Genomic DNA, 19904 nt, shown 5'->3' on the forward strand with positions numbered 1-19904 from the left:
CTTCTCCCACCACCTTCTATAACCCGTTCTATCCTTCATATCTCTTTCTCCCTTCCCTCTCTCTGCCTTCCTCTCTCTCTGCCTCTCTTTTTTCTTCATCCCTCCACCCCCCCTCTCTCTCTTTCTGCAGGTCAGCAGTCATACATTGCAGACAGCATGGAGGGAGGCTGTTACAAAACCCCTCCATTTATTGGCCGGCTCAGAGTGGCAGCCAGCCAGACAGACAGCCCGAACCACAGTAAATAAAACAGGCATTAACAGAGGGGGGAAAACAAACACATAAACAAACAGGGCCTGGAGGAGGAGGGCCTGGAAGAGGAGGGCCTGGAGGAGGAGGGACTGGAAGGGGAGGGCCTGGAGGAGGAGGGCCTGGAGGAGGAGGGCCTGGAGGAGGAGGGCCTGGAGGAGGAGGGCCTGGAGGAGGAGGGCCTGGAGGAGGAGGGCCTGGAGGAGGGGGCCTGGGGCCTGGAGGAGGAGGGCCTGGAGGAGGAGGGCCTGGAGGAGGAGGGCCTGGAAGGGGAGGGCCTGGAGGAGGAGGGCCTGGAGGAGGAGGGCCTGGAGGAGGAGGGACTGGAAGGGGAGGGCCTGGAGGAGGACCTGGAGGAGGAGGGCCTGGAGGAGGAGGGACTGGAAGGGGAGGGCCTGGAGGAGGAGGGCCTGGAAGGGGAGGGCCTGGAGGAGGAGGGCCTGGAGGAGGAGGGCCTGGAGGAGGAGGACCTGGAGGAGGAGGGCCTGGAGGAGGAGGGCCTGGAGGAGGAGGGCCTGGAGGAGGAGGGCCTGGAAGGGGAGGGCCTGGAGGAGGAGGGCCTGGAGGAGGAGGGCCTGGAGGAGGAGGGCCTGGAGGAGGAGGGACTGGACGGGGAGGGCCTGGAGGGGGAGGGCCTGGAGGAGGAGGGCCTGGAGGAGGAGGACTGGAAGGGGAGGGCCTGGAGGAGGAGGGCCTGGAGGGGGAGGGCCTGGAAGGGGAGGGCCTGGAAGAGGAGGACCTGGAGGGGGAGGGCCTGGAGGGGAGGGCCTGGAGGAGGAGGACCTGGAAGGGGAGGGCCTGGAGGAGGAGGACCTGGAGGGGGAGGGCCTGGAGGGGGAGGGCCTGGAAGAGGAGGACCTGGAGGGGGAGGGCCTGGAGGGGGAGGGCCTGGAGGAGGAGGACCTGGAAGGGGAGGGCCTGGAGGAGGAGGACCTGGAGGGGGAGGGCCTGGAGGAGGAGGGACTGGAGAAGGAGGGCTGGATGGCTGGATGTTAGTGCTCTGCAGTGGAGTTTGAAAGGGCATCTGCCGGGTGTGGCAACAGGATAAGACAACTGATTTCTAGGGAATCTGGATGGTTATGCAGGTGCAAGCTGAACGCCTATCCAGATGTTGTTAGAATCTGTAATTCTACACAATGTGGTGGTGTACTTAATTTTTTCCATCCAAAGGTGCATATGAAACCATGTATGGTGAGTCTATAGGGGTTGATAGAATTTATTGACCCTTTCCCGCTCTGTGGAAACACATACAAAGCCAAAGCTGTCAGAGATGTGCCAGTCAGCCAAAATGGCTTCAGATAGCTATTCATCTGGCGCCTCAGACTCATTTAATGTCTATGGCTGCCAGTGGAAACACAGCTCATCTATGTCTCAGACTGCTTAGAGATGGCTGGAGGGAAAATGGTTGAAAAGCAGGATGTACAGAAATCACATATGACATATTAGGCTCACTGACTGGAACAGGAAGACTGAGGGTGTGTTGGGTGGTGGATGATGGGGGATGCATGCGCGTGCATGCGTGTGTGAGTTAGTGTGTGTGCGTGTGTGTGTGTGCGTGTGTGTGTGTGTGTGTGTGTGTGTGTGTGTGTGTGTGTGTGTGTGTGTGTGTGTGTGTGTGTGTGTGTGTGTGTGTGTGTGTGTGTGTGTGTGTGTGTCTGTGTGTGAAACAGTTGAGGTTCCTCAGAGGAGAAAGAGGAGGACCATCCTCAGTGAATTTCACAAAAATATATATTTTTAAACATTTAAATAGCTAGCCTTTTTAGATAAAACTATACTAAATATATTCATGTCACCAAATAATTGATTAAAACACACTGTTTTGCAATGGTCTATAGTAGCCTCAACAGCACTCTGTAGGTAGCACCATGGTGTAGCCAGAGGACAGCTAGTTCCCATCCTCATCTGTGTACATTGACTTCAGTGCAAATCATAGGAGGCTGATGTCTCTCACCCCCTTACATAGACTTACACAGTAATTTTGACAACTTCCAGAGGACGTCCTCCAACCTATCAGATCTCTTGCAGCATCAACTGTTATGTTGTCCACCCAATCAGAGGATCAGATAATGAATCTAGTACTGAAAGCAAAGCATAAGCTACAGCTAGCTTGTACTGTAGTGCATAAAATGTGGTGAGAAGTTGACTCAAAGAGAGAGAAAGACAATAGTTGAACAAACAAGTTGAACAAATAAGTTTTTTCCAAAATGAAGGATTTTACTAATTTATTGCCACTGAGGCCGGACGGTGTGAGTCCTAAACTGCTTAGTGAGTGTACATTATCATTACTGCATGATTGCAGCGGGTTTACTAACACGCTAGATCTATTAGCTGTGCTGACTATGCTGTTACTTTAGCTATTATGGTGACAACGATGTAGGCTGTGTGTAGCGGTTATGATATGGTTTGGCTTGGAAAGGTTTTAATCGCCTGGTCACATACAGCTGATGTGTTGTGCATGGTCCACAAGCGAAGGGAAAAGGTGAGAGGAGGAGAGCACATAGATGTGAAAAGTTGGCTGCTATGAAAGTGTGTTTACGTGTGATCAGGGTGCATTCATTCCGCTAATTCTGTTGAAAGACGTTTCTTAAATGGAAGCAAACGGAATAAAACGGGGATAAACATAGATTAATTTCTTCAACAAAAACTCTCATTTACAACTGTTGGAGTAATGATTACACCCTTTATCAGCTAGATGTAAGCAAGAGTGTTCAAGGCGGTATTGAATGTCTCATTGTCTGTCCATGTGTCACCGAAAAAATTTCGACCTGTGTGCACCTACGTTGTAAATGTTCATTCATAGGCTAGGTTCCAGGTATAGGGACAATTCGAGTATCATGCAGTAGCCTGAACCTATCGATTTTACATTGAACTGGGTGAATGGGAATATGAATGACAGTCATCCAATATGCTGTCATAGAAATAAGGCCATTAACATGAAAAAAAAATGTTGTCCTCCCTCATCTTAAACGGCACTGACCGCCACTGGTGTGAAAGGAGTCGGGGGTGGAGGAAGGAAGGAATGAACCTTTTCTACTGCAGTAGTGGCAAAAAAAATGAACTATGCAGCCTGTTTTACTAAAGTAGCCCGAGCTGAATCATTCATGTAATAGAATAGTGCTCTTTTTTACACTGACTTTTTGACATTGTCAATATGTTTAGAATGTAGTTATGGTGGTAACTGCTTGTAAAGCTTCAAGTCCCATAACTCTTATGTAATTTGTCCTCTGCGCTCGGAAAACAGCTGGAGGGGACGATCAGCCTAAAACACTAGTCATAATAAAATATAAATATTTTCTGATTGATTCTTGTTTACAGTATGCAGCTCCAAGCCATTTCAGAACCTATCGAGAATTTGGAAACGAGTTAAGACTCATTGACATGATGGATAACAAGTATGTTACAGCTACGTTTATTGATTTCTCAAGGCTCAAGCTACTTTCTATTTCGGATAAAAATCGCAAATACCACAACACAAAACCACTGTAGAGAATTACATCTGAAATGAAATGTTTGATGTTGATAATATCCAATAATGTTTAAATGGACAATATATAAAATCACGTCCCCGTATACTATTGTGACATTTACATGGACTCAAGCAGGCCAGGGCACTAAATACTTTATCAGAGACACGCAATTACCCTTGACTTTCTTATTAATAACTGCAAAAATCAAAACAAACAGAACCGTGACCTAATGAAACGAGGCCGACAACTATTGAACACGCAGCCGCAGACATCTTGTGAGCTACAGTAACTAGCCCACAACAACAAAACAACTCATTTCCTGAGCATGTAACCCTGTGTATGCTCAGTTGCTAATTTATCTTATTAGTGAGCTAACGAGGACGGAGAAACGCACATTTCATCCTGCATTCGAGTAGACGAACAGCCTCTACCGGAGCCACGCAACTGTAAGGAATGATGTTTGTTTGTCACTGGAAAATGAACGCCGGCCATTTTCTGTGTAATTAACCACGTTTTCCCTCCAAATTTGAACAACAACATATTTTATAATGGTAATCAGGTCTAGTGAAACAGATGTATGAGGACTGTACGAGATTGGATTGGTGAAATCCATAGAGGAGGACTGAACAAGCCAATCCCCCCCTATGAATGCCAGGCAATGTTTCTTTTAAATATGGTCTGTTACTTTTGCAACAACATATTTCTGTTGTCTGTACTTAGCTACAACATTCATCAGGAAATATTCCAACTCCCTTGGACATAGAATGTTCCAGGTAAAACCAAGACCTGTTCACCATGATTGCTATAATATCCTGTCTTATTGCAACAAGACGCACACACAGTAACATGCAGACACGGCAACGGCCTACACTACCGCCAAGACCAACAAAATGATATCTACTTTAAAAAGGGGGGCTTTGCGCCGACTTCCTTTCACCTTGATGCCTCCCTACACAGGACTTGGGAATGTGCCAAACAAAGCTCAGGAAAAAGTCCTTCCAAAGTGGAGCTGATTTCACAAGAGACCCTTTCTCTTCTTTCTATCCTGCAGATTTAAAAAAAAAGGTTTTATGGATGCCAAGAGGCATTAACTTCTTCCCACATGAGGTGGAATGGGATGTTGTGGCTCCACATTTCTCTCTCTCTCTCTCTCTTCTCTCTCTCTCTCTCTCTCTCTCTCTCTCTCTCTCTCTCTCTCTCATCTCTCTCTCTCTGTCTCGCTCAGCTCTAACTCTCTCTCTCTTTCGGGTGCTGTTGAATCAATGTCTGTGAAGCATCTTCACTGGGGCTCAGCAGGTCATAATAAGCATGAATTCTGATTCTGGGGAGCCTATTGCCTCTGTTCCACAGAACCAGGAGGTTTGTCTGTCTGTCTGTCTGTTTGTCTGTGTGTGTGTGTGTGTGTGTGTGTGTGTGTGTGTGTGTGTGTGTGTGTGTGTGTGTGTGTGTGTGTGTGTGTGTGTGTGTGTGTGTGTGTGTGTGTGTTAGAGAGTAAGTGAGTAATAGAGACAGTTGCAAATCGATACAGTTGCATATCGGGATATTATTTTTGACAATATTCTTTTTACACAGTATTTTTTCTTCATATCTTGTTCTCCATCTTCTTTTTGAAATAGGGAGCCATTTTTATTTCCATGACTGATCAAAACGTCTTCTCCTGGCTCTCTCTTGTCCCTCTGTAGCAGACATATTTCCATGACTGATCAAAACGTCTTCTCATTCTCATGGCATATTTCTGACTGATCAAAACATCTTCTTGTCCCTCTGTAGCAGACATATTTCCATGACTGATCAAAACGTCTTCTCCTGGCTCTCTCTTGTCCCTCTGTAGCAGACATATTTCCATGACTGATCAAAACGTCTTCTCCTGGCTCTCTCTTATCCCTCTGTAGCAGCATGAGACTAATATTTCCATGACTGATCTAAACGTCTTCTCCTGGCTCTCTCTTGTCCCTCTGTAGCAGACATATTTCCATGACTGATCTAAACGTCTTCTCCTGGCTCTCTCTTGTCCCTCTGTAGCAGACATATTTCCATGACTGATCTAAACGTCTTCTCCTGGCTCTCTCTTGTCCCTCTGTAGCTTGACATATTTCCATGACTCTGTCTTCTATGGCTCTCTCTTGTCCCTCTGTAGCAGACATATTTCCATGACTGATCTAAACGTCTTCTCATGGCTCTCTCTTGTCCCTCTGTAGCAGACATATTTCCATGACTGATCTAAACGTCTTCTCATGGCTCTCTCTTGTCCCTCTGTAGCAGACATATTTCCATGACTGATCTAAAATGGCTCTCTGTCCCTCTGTAGCAGACATATTTCCATGACTGATCAAAACGTCTTCTCCTGGCTCTCTCTTGTCCCTCTGTAGCAGACATATTTCCATGACTGATCTAAACGTCTTCTCCTGGCTCTCTCTTGTCCCTCTGTAGCAGACATATTTCCATGACTGATCTAAACGTCTTCTCCTGGCTCTATCTTGTCCCTCTGTAGCAGACATATTTCCATGACTGATCTAAACGTCTTCTCATGGCTCTCTCTTGTCCCTCTGAAGCAGACATATAGTGAGCAATATGTTTGGATCATCGAATCACAATAAAATCACAGTATCGCAATACATATACAGAGTGTAGAATCATGAAAATCGTGAGAATCGCAATACATATCCTATCAGTACCTAAGTATCGTGATAACATGGTATCGCGAGGTCACTGGCAATTCCCAGTCCTACTACCTAGCGTACCTAAAAATCCTCGGGCACTCATTCCCACTGTGCCATAGTACAGTCTCTCCTCCTTACTGAGCACCATTAACTGTTTCCTACCACAAACACTAGACACTGTTTCCACAAAGCTTACTGTACATTGAATAAGACTGGTCTAGAAAACTGCAGCCTCGGTGTGAGTGAGCAGGGTGGGCTATTGAAATGTTCTCCGATCGTGCAGATCACAGCGTAATAAAATAATGGGGGATGAGTTAGAGACATTAGAGGGAGAGAAGTCCAGTTTCCAATCTGAAACTGTGTGTTGTAAATCTAAACTTTAAAATGGCATATTTTAGTAACTCATACCCAAATAAGATTGTTGACTCATCCTATACTCCTATTTGTGGCTAAAGCATCAATTGAAATAAAAACAATTGAAGAACCAAACCTCAAACTGTATCTCAAACAGATTGCTTGTAATTTCCTCATAGAGGATGATGTCATCCACTGGCCAATCAGCAGTGTATTCGAGTTAATATATTTTTTATGACCGCTAAATGCCCGCACCATTCTGTTGTTGGGGTATGCCCACACCATATGAACACAAAAGCAGATGTTTAACCTACTTAATTACCCTTTTTTGGAAGGAAAACTCTTTCAGTCATAACATAATTCATTATGTGTCATATTTCATAGAAATCTGGAAACACTGGACTGTTACTTTAAGCCTGCTGTGTGAGTTATGGGGCGGAGGGAGCGAAGGGGGTGGTGAAAGACTGGTGTGTACTGTAAGGGGCCTGGGGTCCGGATCTCACATAATAGAGAACCAGGAGAGCTCCCAATGAGTGTAGACAGCCTGCTGCCGCCTGCTGCCGCTCAGCTAATCAGATGTGGGGGGGGGGGGGGTGTAACTGATTAATACTATTTTTTTTAATGCATAATAAATAAATGTGACTGGTCAATTGTGTGATTTTAACATGATTAATTATGTTGTTTTACAAAAAAAAAATCCAAACACAGGATCCCGCTCTCAATGTTCAAAATACGCCAGAGAGAATAATTTAGCCACAGAGGATCAATAGTTTATTAAAAAAAACTGTGGGATTCAGGTTTATCACAAGCACATTCCAGTATCTGCCAAAATAAGGAAACACCAACATATAAGGTCTTAAAAGGGTGTTGTGCCACAACGAGCTGCCAGAACAGCTTCAATGCACCGTGGCATAGATTCTACAAGTGGCCCTAAACCATGCCAGGAAAATGCACCCCACACCATAACATATCATTTGTATCCCTTGTTTAATTTTGGTACCGGTTACCGGTATGCCTACAGTCCAGAAGGCCGCAGTTTTGGCAGCATGTGCACCAAATATAGGCTACAGTTTGTTGTGTTGTGGCATAGACATAAACTCAGCAAAAAAAAGAAATGTCCCTTTTTCAGGACCCTGTCTTTCAAAGATAATTCATAAAAATCCAAATAACTTTACAGATGTTCATTGTAAAGGGTTTAAACACAGTTTCCCATGCTTGTTCAAACAATTAATGAACATGCACCTCTGGAACGGTCGTTAAGACACTAACAGCTTACAGACGGTATGCATTTAAGGTCACAGTTATGAAAACTTAGGACACTAAAGAGGCCTTTCTACTGACTCTGAAAAACATCAAAAGAAAGATGCCCAGGGTCCCTGCTCATCTGTGTGAACGTGCCTTAGGCATGCTGCAAGGAGGCATGAGGACTGCAGATGTGACCAGGGCAATAAATTGCAATGTCTGTACTGTGAGATACCTAAGAAAGTGCTACAGGGAGACAGGACAGACAGCTGATCGTTCTCGCAGTGGCAGACCACGTGTAACAACACCTGCACAGGATCGGTACATCCAAACATCACACCTCCAGGACAGGTACAGGATGGCAACAACAACTGCCTGAGTTACACCAGGAACACACAATCCCTCCATCAGTGCTCAGACTGTCCGCAATAGGCTGAGAGCGGCTGGACTGAGGGCTTGTAGGCCTGTTGTAAGGCAGGTCCTCACCAGACATCACCGGCAACAACGTCGCCTATGAGCACAAACCCACATCGCTGTACCAGACAGGACTGGCAAAAAGTGCTCTTCACTGACGAGTCGCGGATTCGCGTTTATCGTTGAAGGAATGAGCGTTACACCGAAGCCTGTACTCTGGAGCGGGATCGATTTGGAGGTGGAGGGTCCGTCATGGTCTGGTGCAGTGTGTCACAGCATCATCGGACTGAGAATGCTTGCAGGCAATCTCAACGCTGTGCGTTACAGGGAAGACATCCTCCTCCCTCATGTGGTACCCTTCCTGCAGGCTCATCCTGACATGACCCTCAAGCATGACAATGCCACCATCCATACTGCTCATTCTGTGAGTGATTTCCTGCAAGACAGGAATGTCAGTGTTCTGCAATGGCCAGTGAAGAGCCTGGATCTCAATCCCATTGAGCACATCTGGGACCTGTTGGATCGGAGGGTGACGGCTGGGTCCATTCCCCTCAGAAATGTCTGGGAACTTGCAGGTGCATTGGTGGAAGAGTGGGGTAACATCTCACAGCAAGAACTGGCAAATCTGGTGCAGTCCATGAGGAGGAGATGTACTGCAGTACTTAATGCAGCTGGTGCCCACAGCAGATACTGACTGTGACTTTTGATTTTGACCCCCCCCCTTTGTTCAGGGACACATTATTCCATTTCTGTTAGTCACATGTCTGTGGAACTTGTTCAGTTTATGTCTCAGTTGTTGAATCTTGTTATGTTCATACAAATATTTACACATGTTAAGTTTGCTTAAAATAAACGCAGTTGACAGTGAGAGGACATTTATTTTCTTGCTGAGTTTATAATCCATAGATGTGTTTTGTAACCTCTGACCCTGGCAATCTGACTGTTAAACCCATGGGCACACTAGCATTGGATGCCATTCCTGACTTGAATGGGAACTGCCATCTATAGATTATATTTCTATAGTTGCTGCAGCTATCGGTTTGCCATTTGCTGAGTTAAAAATACAATTGCTGAAAAAAACACACAGTTTGGAAACAACTCCCAATTTGTAGCTAACAGCAGAACTATTTTTCAAAGTATCTCATCTTGAGATGGGCTATTGCCATGACGAGTGCGTCGGCCATCACCGTGAGTAACCTATGGCTTCATCGTCATTAGGTGAGTCAATGTGGCACTAGAAACTGTATTTAGTAGCCTATTGTAGCCTATGATATACAGTGCATTTGCAAAGTATTCACAATCCTTGACTCCCCATTTCCACATTTCTTTTACATTACAGCCTTATTCTACTAATTAACAAATACATATTTTCCCTCATCAATCTACACACAACACCCCATAAATAAATACAAAACAGAGTATTCATAAGTATTCAGTCCCTTTGCTATGAGACTCGAAATTGAGCATCCTGTTTCCATTGATCATCCTTGAGATGTTTCTAGAACATGATTGGAGTCCACCTGTGGTAAATTCAACTGATTGGACACGATTTGGAAAGGCTCACACCTGTCCATATAAGGTTCCACAGTTGCCAGTGCATGTCAGAGCAAGAACCAAGCCGTGAGGTCGAAGGAATTATCTGTAGAGCTCCGAGGGGATTATGTCGAGGCTCTTATCTGGGGAAGGGTATCAAAAACTTCTGAACCTTCCAGAACGACAACCTTCTCTGCAGCACCCCACCAATCAAGGCTTTATGGTAGAGTGGCAGAAAATGTGGAAAAAGTCAAGGGGTATGAATACTTTCCGAATGCAATGTTTGTTGCCCGCTAATATTGTGCAATCTGTGTTTGGTCCTCTTCATTGGTCTGAGCTGGTGTTTGTTTGAATTCAAGACGAGATTGATCTCTGTTTCGCAGAGTCAGAGTAGCCACTCATTCAGGTCACTTGTGTGGTATTAAAAAAGATGCAGTTAATGTCTTTTGTTGCCATGTAAACAAGGTAAAATTAAATAAAAGGTTGATTTTTCTGGACCAGAACAAATCCCCCATGTGTGGAAATCTCTTTATTATAAAGGGCTTTTTCTTCAACAGTAAATTTACCACGCATTGAATTGCATCTTGGTGCACGGATTTCTTTCCAGAAAATGATGGTGTGCCGGGAAGGGGGGGGGGGGTAAAAAACAAAAACAAAGCCCAGAGGCCTATGATTTCTTAATCCAGCCCTGGGAATCATGGGTTGTCTAGTTTTATGTTCCTCCTCCAACAAGGGCTGAGAGGAAGCTGAAATGACATTGTGTTTATTCCAAAACACTTGGAGGATGTGCATGCAGGTAGAAGGTGTTCGTAAATGTACAGTAAGAGTCTGTGTCTGTCGGTGCAAATGTGTATTTAAGGTGAATAAAAGTGTAGGGAAGAGGAGGAGTGTGAGATGTGTTCCCTAGCAGGTGAACAGACACTGAACACGGCTGTCAGCTCCCCAGGAGAGAGAGAGGTGGTGGGGGAGGGAGGGAGGGAGCAGAAGAGAGATGGGGGAGAGGAAAAGAGGTAGAAAGAGAGAGGGGGAACAAGAGAGAAAGAAAAGGAGAGGAGCAGAAGAGAGGAATAAGGAGAAAGGGAAATGGGAGCGAGAGAGAGAGAAAGAGAAAATAGAGAAGGAGAGAGAGAAAGAGAAATGGGAGCGAGAGAGAGGAGTGAAGAGAGAGCAAGGGAGAGAGAGAGAGAAAGAGAAATGGGAGCAAAAGAGAGGAGTGAAGAGAGAGCAAGGGAGAGAGAGAGAGAAAGAGAAATGGGAGCAAAAGAGAGGAGTGAAGAGAGAGCAAGGGAGAGAGAGAGAGAAAGAAATGGGAGCAAAGGAAGAGGAGCAAGGGAGAGAGAGAGAGAAAGAAATGGGAGCAAAGAGAGGAGTGGAGAGAGAGAGAGAAAGAGAAATGGGAGCAAAGGAGAGGAGTGAAGAGAGAGCAATGGAGAGAGAGAGAGAAGGATGGTTACTGTGAAAGAAAATGAAGAAAAGCTAGGGACTGGCGACAAGAGACAGAATCAGAGAGTCAGATAGCAGCAGTGGAGCGGAGACTCCTCTGTCTCACCATTTCACGGGCATGTATCCTCTCTCTCATGAGGTCTCTCATTTCACGGGCATGTATCCTCTCTCTCATGAGGTCTCTCATTTCACGGGCATGTATCCTCTCTCTCATGAGGTCTCTCATTTCACGGGCATGTATCCTCTCTCTCATGAGGTCTCTCATTTCACGGGCATGTATCCCTCTCTCATGAGGTCTCTCATTTCACGGGCATGTATCCTCTCTCTCATGAGGTCTCTCATTTCACGGGCATGTATCCTCTCTCTCATGAGGTCTCTCATTTCACGGGCATGTATCCTCTCTCTCATGAGGTCTCTCATTTCACGGGCATGTATCCTCTCTCTCATGAGGTCTCTCATTTCACGGGCATGTATCCTCTCTCTCATGAGGTCTCTCATTTCACGGGCATGTATCCTCTCTCTCATGAGGTCTCTCATTTCACGGGCATGTATCCTCTCTCTCATGAGGTCTCTCATTTCACGGGCATGTATCCTCTCTCTCATGAGGTCTCTCATTTCACGGGCATGTATCCTCTCTCTCATGAGGTCTCTCATTTCACGGGCATGTATCCTCTCTCTCATGAGGTCTCTCATTTCATGGGCATGTATCCTCTCTCTCATGAGGTCTCTCATTTCACGGGCATGTATCCTCTCTCTCATGAGGTCTCTCCTCATACCTGCCACGTCTCTCCTTGCACCCTATCTGCTCATCATTTAGGGAACAAGCACTAGCAATGGCCCCTGATAACGATTCCACCCCATCGTCCTCCCACTGGGCTCAGAAGTCAATTCAACGTCTATTCCACATTGGTTCAAGGTAATTTCATTGAAATGACATGGAAACAATGTTGTTTCAACCAGTGTGTGCCAGCTGGCTGTCACTCCTCTGTCATCAAACAACACACTGTTTAATTGAATGTTTCAATGAGGAATCCTCTATAACTGGCACCTCATCTCTCGACTCGTCTCCCTCTCTCCTCCCTTTCTTCATTATTTCCATTTCTTTTTGTTTTCTTTCTGGTGGGAACATTTGCTGTGGCCAGCTGGTCCTGGGCTAGCAGATCACTGGTGGTTAGGTGAGACTGCCAGACAGGCTGACATAGAACCCGGGTACGCCATTTTTACCACCTCTGCCTGCCAGCCACCCATGGCATCTGCCCCCCTTCAAACAATTGTTGTTGCCATGTCAACAAACGCTGGGATGCGTGATTAACGCGAGACGATGTGCACACAGCTTTGAATGTAAACCTGCTGCCTGCTCTTTTAATGGGGGTGTTTGTCTAGTCTGAGAGGGAGTTTGGCTACTGGGATGTTTTCAGATCCCCATACATCTCTTAGTGAACACCTGGAAGTGCGAGTACCCAATTCTGTCACTGGGGGAGCTGGCACACAATCTATAGCCAATTGCAACATCTCAGAGAAGAAGAGGAAGAGGCAGAGCAGTATGACTTCTGTTCTGATTCATACCCATTGGGATGAGACAGTCTGGGCTTGATATTATGATATGTTATTGCCATAGTTAATAACAATAACCCATTCAGCTAATGTGATAAAAGTGTTTTAGTGAGGCGCAACATCGGCCCTGCTATGCAATCAGTGTGCTTGTTCCAGCCATAAATCCTAGCGCTAATGCCATTTTAGCTCTTTATCCTCGACGAGTCGCGCTAGCCAACAACATTGAAAATATAAATGTACTGTCTGTATAAATATATACAGGGATAAATGAGCGTGTTGGAAGTGTTGTGAGTTACAGAGGTACGGTAATAACTGTGATTACCATGGGTTTAGCCTCCAGTTCCACGGTGACCCACTTTAATTTGGCAGAGAGAACAAGGGCCTTTGATATTTATTCAGATCACAGTTCGGTATTCTGCTGCTTCTGCCTGACACAACTCCCCATCATCAGCCCCAGTTAACACTCTGACTCTCTCTTTCTGTGACACTCTCTCTTTCTGTCACACTCTCTCTTTCTGTGACTCTCTCTCTTTCTGTGACACTCTCTCTCCTCTATTGTCTTTTCATCCTCCCTTTACATCTGTTTTCATATCTCTGCTCCCTCCCTCCCTCCCTCCCCCCCTTCCCATTCTTCCCTTCCTTCCCTTCCTCCCTTGCTTTCCCTCTCTCTTAACCATCATTTCCCTCTGTCCATACCATGTCATCATTAGCTCTGTGCTCATCAACCCGTTTCCCATTAATATCCATTCTCATCCCAGTGGGGCAGCGGCGGTGACAGGAATAAAAGAGAGATGGAAATGGGCCTTAATAACATGCACACCGTTCTAATGGCCTGGGCCGTGCTGTAATCAAACGCTCAAATAGAAATCAGAGAGAGCGATGGAGGGATGGAGGGAGGGAGAAGGGGTGTGGAGAGGGACACAGAGGTAGGAGGGGGAGAAAGAAAGAAAGACAGAGTAGTGTGCTACTGATTTGGGAGGAGGAATGGGACTGGGATGAAAGCGAGAGAGTGACCACACAAAATGGTGGCTATGGAGGCTGAGACGTGTGCTGAATCACCCAAATGGACTAAGCTGCAAAACGGATAAACAGACAGATAATGATTGGGTGTTGATTACCTCTTGACCACTATTGGGGAACAGGCCAATGGTCAGCGACCTATCAGACAGAGATCACATAGATAAGAAATACAACCAATGCAGCAGAGATATGTGGCCGGACTAGTAAGAATGTACTCCTGATGTTGCCTTAATGTGTCGTCCCCAAAAGCCTCTATTCAAATCCTATGTCAAACTCTTTTGAGCAACATCGTCAAACAAACATCCTCGTCCATATCTGCCTTTCCAAAAGGACACCAGGCAAGAGCAGCGACAATGGCAGCCAATTTGTACTGACGTCCCCCAACCCTCCAGCCCCTAATGTAACTCTGCAGAGTAAACAGGGAAAACGTGACAAGGCCAAAATCTTATTGGCAGAAGGAACACATGCAGTACATGACAAACAACGTGTCATGCATATTGTTGAAATGAGGTGGACCGCGCAGCTGTTTGGTTAACACAGTCAATTCCATTACAAAGCCTTCCCTCGCTCTGTTCCCAAATCTGGGATGCAAGCAGGGGGAGTCTGTGCTCCATCAAGAAACACAGAGAGAGAGAGAAGGGGAGGGAGAGAGATTCAAAGAGAGAGCGACAAAGAGAGAGAGAGAGAGAGAGAGAGAGAGAGAGAGAGAGAGAGAGAGAGAGACCCCCAAAAACAAATAAGGCCATGTCACATCTCAATAAGGCCACATCACAATTAGGCCACACCTCAATAAGGCCACATCTCAATCAGGAACATCTCCATAATGTCACATCTCCATAATGTCGCATCTCAATAAGGCCACATCACAATTAGGTCACACCTCAATAAGGCCACACCTCAATCAGGAACATCTCCATAATGTCACATCTCAATAAGGCCACACCCCAATAAGGCCACATCTCCATAAGGCCACATCTCAATCAGGAACATCTCCATAATGTCACATCTCCATAATGTCACATCTCCATAATGTCACATCTCAATAAGGCCACATCTGTCGGAACACATACAATATGCATACAAAGCTTCTCTCTCTCTCTTTCTCTCTCTCTCTCTTGTTCTCTCGCTCTCTCTTTCTCTCTTGTTCTCTCGCTCCTCCAGAACAGAACAATAAATCTTCTTCCTGACTGTTTTATGCTCTGTGGGACAGTGCCTTTGATGACAGTTAATTTGATGCCAATTGTTCAGCAGTAATTTCCCTCTTTCTTTTCTGTTGGTTTGGTTGAAGACAAACCCCTGCGTGTGTTTGATTAAACACCTGGGTCTAATCAACGGAGGAGAGGAAATCGATGGAACAAACCAATGTACTTTTTTTAAGGGAGCTGGCTTTTAACTTGCCGATCCATATTGCGTAGAACACACAAGCTGCAAGGTGTTTTTGTCTGACCTCGAAAGGTTAATGAACACATTCTGTTGATCAAAATACCACTTAAACACCAATGTGTAGACTAAACATGGCAAGAATATGCAATTTATTTAGTCTCTCAAGACGATCAATTATCTCCTTTCTTAGTGTTAAATCCATCTGATATGTGTTTAAGTGTATATCAGCCACAGCACTACATCTGTTCTGCCAAGTGGTTCTTCAAACTGGAAGAATTCAACCCTTCACAGCTAACAACAGCTAACAACCTCCCAGAAACAAACCAAACCTGGCCTTGAACGTTATGCTATCTAAAATTACAGGTTGGATGTAGCTGGGTATAGATTACGCCCCAGCTGTCCATACGTCCGTCTATTTGTCTGCCTGTCTGTCTGTCTGTCTGCCTGCCTGTCTGTCTGTCTGTCTGTCTGTCTGTCTGTCTGTCTGTCTGTCTGTCTGTCTGTCTGTCTATCTGGGTCTGTCTGCCTGTCTATCTGGGTCTGTCTGTCTGTCTGTCTGCCTGTCTATCTGGGTCTGTCTGTCTGCCTGTCTATCTGGGTCTGTCTGTCTGTCTGTCTGTCTGTCTGTCTGTCTGTCTGTCTGTCTGTCTGTCTGTCTGTCTGTCTGCCTGTCTGTCTGCCTGTCTATCTGGGTCTGTCTATCTGGGTCTGTCTGCCTGTCTATCTGGGTCTGTCTGTCTGCCTGTCTATCTGGGTCTGTCTGTCTGTCTGTCTGTCTGTCTGTCTGTCTGTCTGTCTGTCTGTCTGTCTGTCTGTCTGTCTGTCTGTCCGTCTGTTTCTGTGTATGCTTCCTATCCCAGGGTAGAGAGCATAACCAAGTTAAATAGCTGCTGTTAATCTCCCCCTGATGGATCTGGAGTGGCTGTAACAGTGCAGAGACAAGGGACAGGCATCATTCATTTAACTCTGCTTACCACCTGACCTGGCCAACCTCACCTGGCCCGCTCATCCTGGCCCACCCCTCCCCCTTTAATTTTTCTCATTTTAGTCTCGCTCTCTTTCCCGTTCCCTCCCCACCTCTCTCTCCCTCCCGTTAGCTCTTTCACTCTCTCCCTCTCCACCACCCATCTCTCTCTCTCACCTCCCCACCAACACTCTCTCTCTCTCTCTCTCCATGACTCTCAGAGGAGGAGGAGGCAGCGCGGTCGTGGCCTAATGGTTTCTACTAGATTAAATACCTGTAACTGGATCTCAACATATGGTGACTTAATGTAGCGTCACTCCACGACCCCACCGGTTTAGAGGCGCCATGTCACGGGCCAGCCACCGCCAGCCCACCCTGACTCAACCCACTGCCATGTCAGCATACTGACTATATCACTCAGGAGAAGGGGGTAGGAGATGAAGGGAGAAAGGAAAGTGGAGGGGAAAAGGATGAGTATGAAGGAAAGTAAGAGAGGAATGTGAAGGATGTTGGTTGAGGGAGCGAGAAGAGGACAATGTTCATCCCAACATGGAGTGAAAATCGCCTGTGTAGGCTAGTTATTGTACTTTGCACGACTATCGACCAGTGCAACCTTCGGGACCAACATTCATACAACTGACTCCATGTTGGCCAATGAGTGTAACATGACACCTCCATGTTGGCCAATGAGTGTAACATGACACCGGCCCTTTAGCAACAAAAAGGGAAAGTGCTAACTAATAATTTAGAGCTATTTAACTGAAAGAAGATTGCAGGTATAGGAGCAGAGTGTTTAATGCAATAGAGATAGCAGAGTCATTTAAAGCACCACTGACACCAGCGCTATGCTAGCTACAGGCCACAACCCTCTCTCTCATTCTCTCCCTTTCACTCTGCCACTACGACCTGCGCCGCATGGATGAACTATATCCTATTACAGGGAGAAAATAGAGAAACACTAGTTTCTCCATGGACTGAGTCGCAGGTACAAGTCAAAGTAGATTCTCATTTTGTTTTTCGGCTCCACAATGGCAAGACTGGGGAAAACAAGCCTCTAGCTAGCTGTTAGCATCTTTCAGCGGTCTATGGGTTCAGCGGTCTATGGGTTCTCTTGGTCATGGCTGGTTGACTGTTTTCTTCTAATTGGAGACAGAGACACTGGTGGGAGACAGGAGCATTTACCCTCTGAACGAGGCAATAGGAAAGGGAAGGCTACACATACCAGGGGAGATACAAAACAACCACATATACTTCACTTGGGAAGGGAGAATAGCACAACAGAAGAATAGCACAAGACCTCCTCGTTATTGGCAAACGAATGTGCACTGGTGTTACTCTGAACTGCATCCCCCCTTCCCCGAGGAGGTTCCCTATACGAGGAGGAAGGATATGATTAAAGTGCAGGAGCGTGTTGGGGCTCCGTTTGATGTTGGGATGAGACATGTAGCCCTGCCGCCACCCTTTGACTGTCAACCACGCTGAGCCCCTGTGAAACAGCGGAGAGATCAGAGCCCCACGCTTACCGGGAACGTACACCTATCCGCCAGCTATTAACGCTCGGGAATATCTCTACGAATGGGTAATTTACACCTCCATTTGGGGAGTAATACACACAGCCCCCTGCTAAGCCCTTGTTTTCATTACTCTGAGGTCTTTAAAATGCTGCATTGCCATTCCCCATCAAAAGAAATAGGGGTAGCTTGCAGGCAGCATCAATAACAATGACTAGAAAAATGAAAAATGAGAAGGGCTTATAGGGTGACTGTTATATATGGAAGAAGGCTTCCAGGGGTGACATGTACCTGAAATTGTAATGGCTACCTCACATATTTGGACTGAAGTGTTCTGGTCTCTGTCTCTTTTACACTGCTATTACTTTGTCTCTCTTACACTCTTCTCTCAAGCTCGTTTGCTTCCTGCTCTTTTATAATCTACAGAACCACACCATCCTGGCAATTTAATCCTCTCTGCATTTCCTCCCCTTTCCCGCCCTTTCTGTCATCCCTTCTATGATTCTATTCGGAAACATGGCGGCCATTTTAGATTTGAGCAGCCAGAGTATCCCACACACATCAGCAGCCTCTCGGTGTCAGTAACTCGGGCAGCTAAGAGCACATCTAGAGAAAAATGCCTCCAATTACAGAAGGAACTGTGGCTGACCTGAATTTAAACAGGCTCATGTATTCGAAAAAGTCGCGTGACAACGGCCTAAATGAGACCCTTTAATTGGAAAACATGAGCTCTGATTGCAAGGCTCTGCAGAAACATCCTTCCCCCTCTCTTTTCCTTAAGACACAGAGTACCATATAGGACTTCTCCTCAGATAAGCATAGAAACGTTATGTAAAACAGGGCCGAGAGATAGAGAGAAATGATTTCTCGTGAATATAAAAGGAAGGAGGGAAAGAGAAGGGAATAATGAATGAAAGAGAGATGGGGAGAAAGGAAGAAACACAGATGAGTAATTTGACTTCGTGTGAGTGAGAAAGAGAGAGGGGGAAGACGAGACCGAGGGAGGAGAGAAATGGTGATGTGTTGTAGATTGTGTTGTAGACTAGTACAAATTTGAATGAGAAGTATGATGTTGTTCTGTACACTGTGTATGAAAACAAGTAGGAATAGAGGCGATGTTTATTCTCCGAACAACAACTGCTACGACAACGACAGGTTAAAACCAGTTCAGGGAACAGAACCAAAAAAACATAAAATAACGAAATATTTAGAGGAATGGAAACAGAAGCATGAACAAAAGTGATCTTTAGTTTTTCCGGAACAGAACCATGATTTGAAAAACATGGGAACTGGTTAATAATATTTATTTTAAATCCCACGAAAACATCAACAAGGCGCCTATGCAAGGTACCCAGTCACTCAGAAACAATTTCCAGTGTCTGCCTGCCAGCTAGTTGTCTAGGCTAGTTAAGGATACTATAGTTATAACGTTTCACATTGGATTTATTAACAACAAAAAGGTAAGACATGTTTTGTATTCTGGTACCGCTGAACACAAGTTCGTTGACTAGCTCTTGTCCAGGGCGTTGAGCTAACCTCGGTGTTGAGCCAACTATCGTTCAAAGTTCCTCCATAGTATCCGCTCCTCAGTAGGTATATAGCTAATATATCATTATCTAATCGAGTTAAATATTGATAGGCCTACTACTAATATCCTCAGTGGCGTCATGCACCCCAAAAATCTGAGGGGGCACAAAGTACACAAGGATGGCTGGGGGGATGATCGTAAGGGGGCTAGGCCCCCTGATCGGAAGTTGGATATATTTTTATTTTTCAAACAGCGAAAAGAGATTTTACCTGCAATCTAGAGCCAAAGTCATTATGCTTAATTGTATGTCAGAAAATAAGCTATGTGTTCTAGTTAAAGCCAACTTTATAAAATTGCTAGGAGGCTAGTACTGTAATATTAAAGAGAAACAACAATTACTCCACCGATTGGAGTCATTTAATGAGCAACATGTAAAAACGGATGATTTCACAGGTTAAAGAAGGAACAGAAAGGAACCATTTAAAGCAGTATTTATTTGTTGTTGGTTCGAAACGATTCAGAACTTTAATATGTTGGTTGGAACAGTGGAACGGAACAAAATAATGCTGGTTCTGTTCGGAACT

At 45.6% G+C, this 19904-nt stretch overlaps 1 protein-coding gene across 4 annotated transcripts in view; it reads right to left on the reverse strand.

Moving 5' to 3' along the window:
- The window catches only part of LOC135516400 (neurexin-1-like), a 1013356-nt gene that overhangs the window by 188690 nt on the left and 804762 nt on the right, over positions 1-19904 (reverse strand). The window lies entirely within an intron of this gene.

Source organism: Oncorhynchus masou, chromosome 27, assembly GCF_036934945.1.
Source record: "Oncorhynchus masou masou isolate Uvic2021 chromosome 27, UVic_Omas_1.1, whole genome shotgun sequence".
NCBI classification, from domain to species: domain Eukaryota; kingdom Metazoa; phylum Chordata; class Actinopteri; order Salmoniformes; family Salmonidae; genus Oncorhynchus; species Oncorhynchus masou.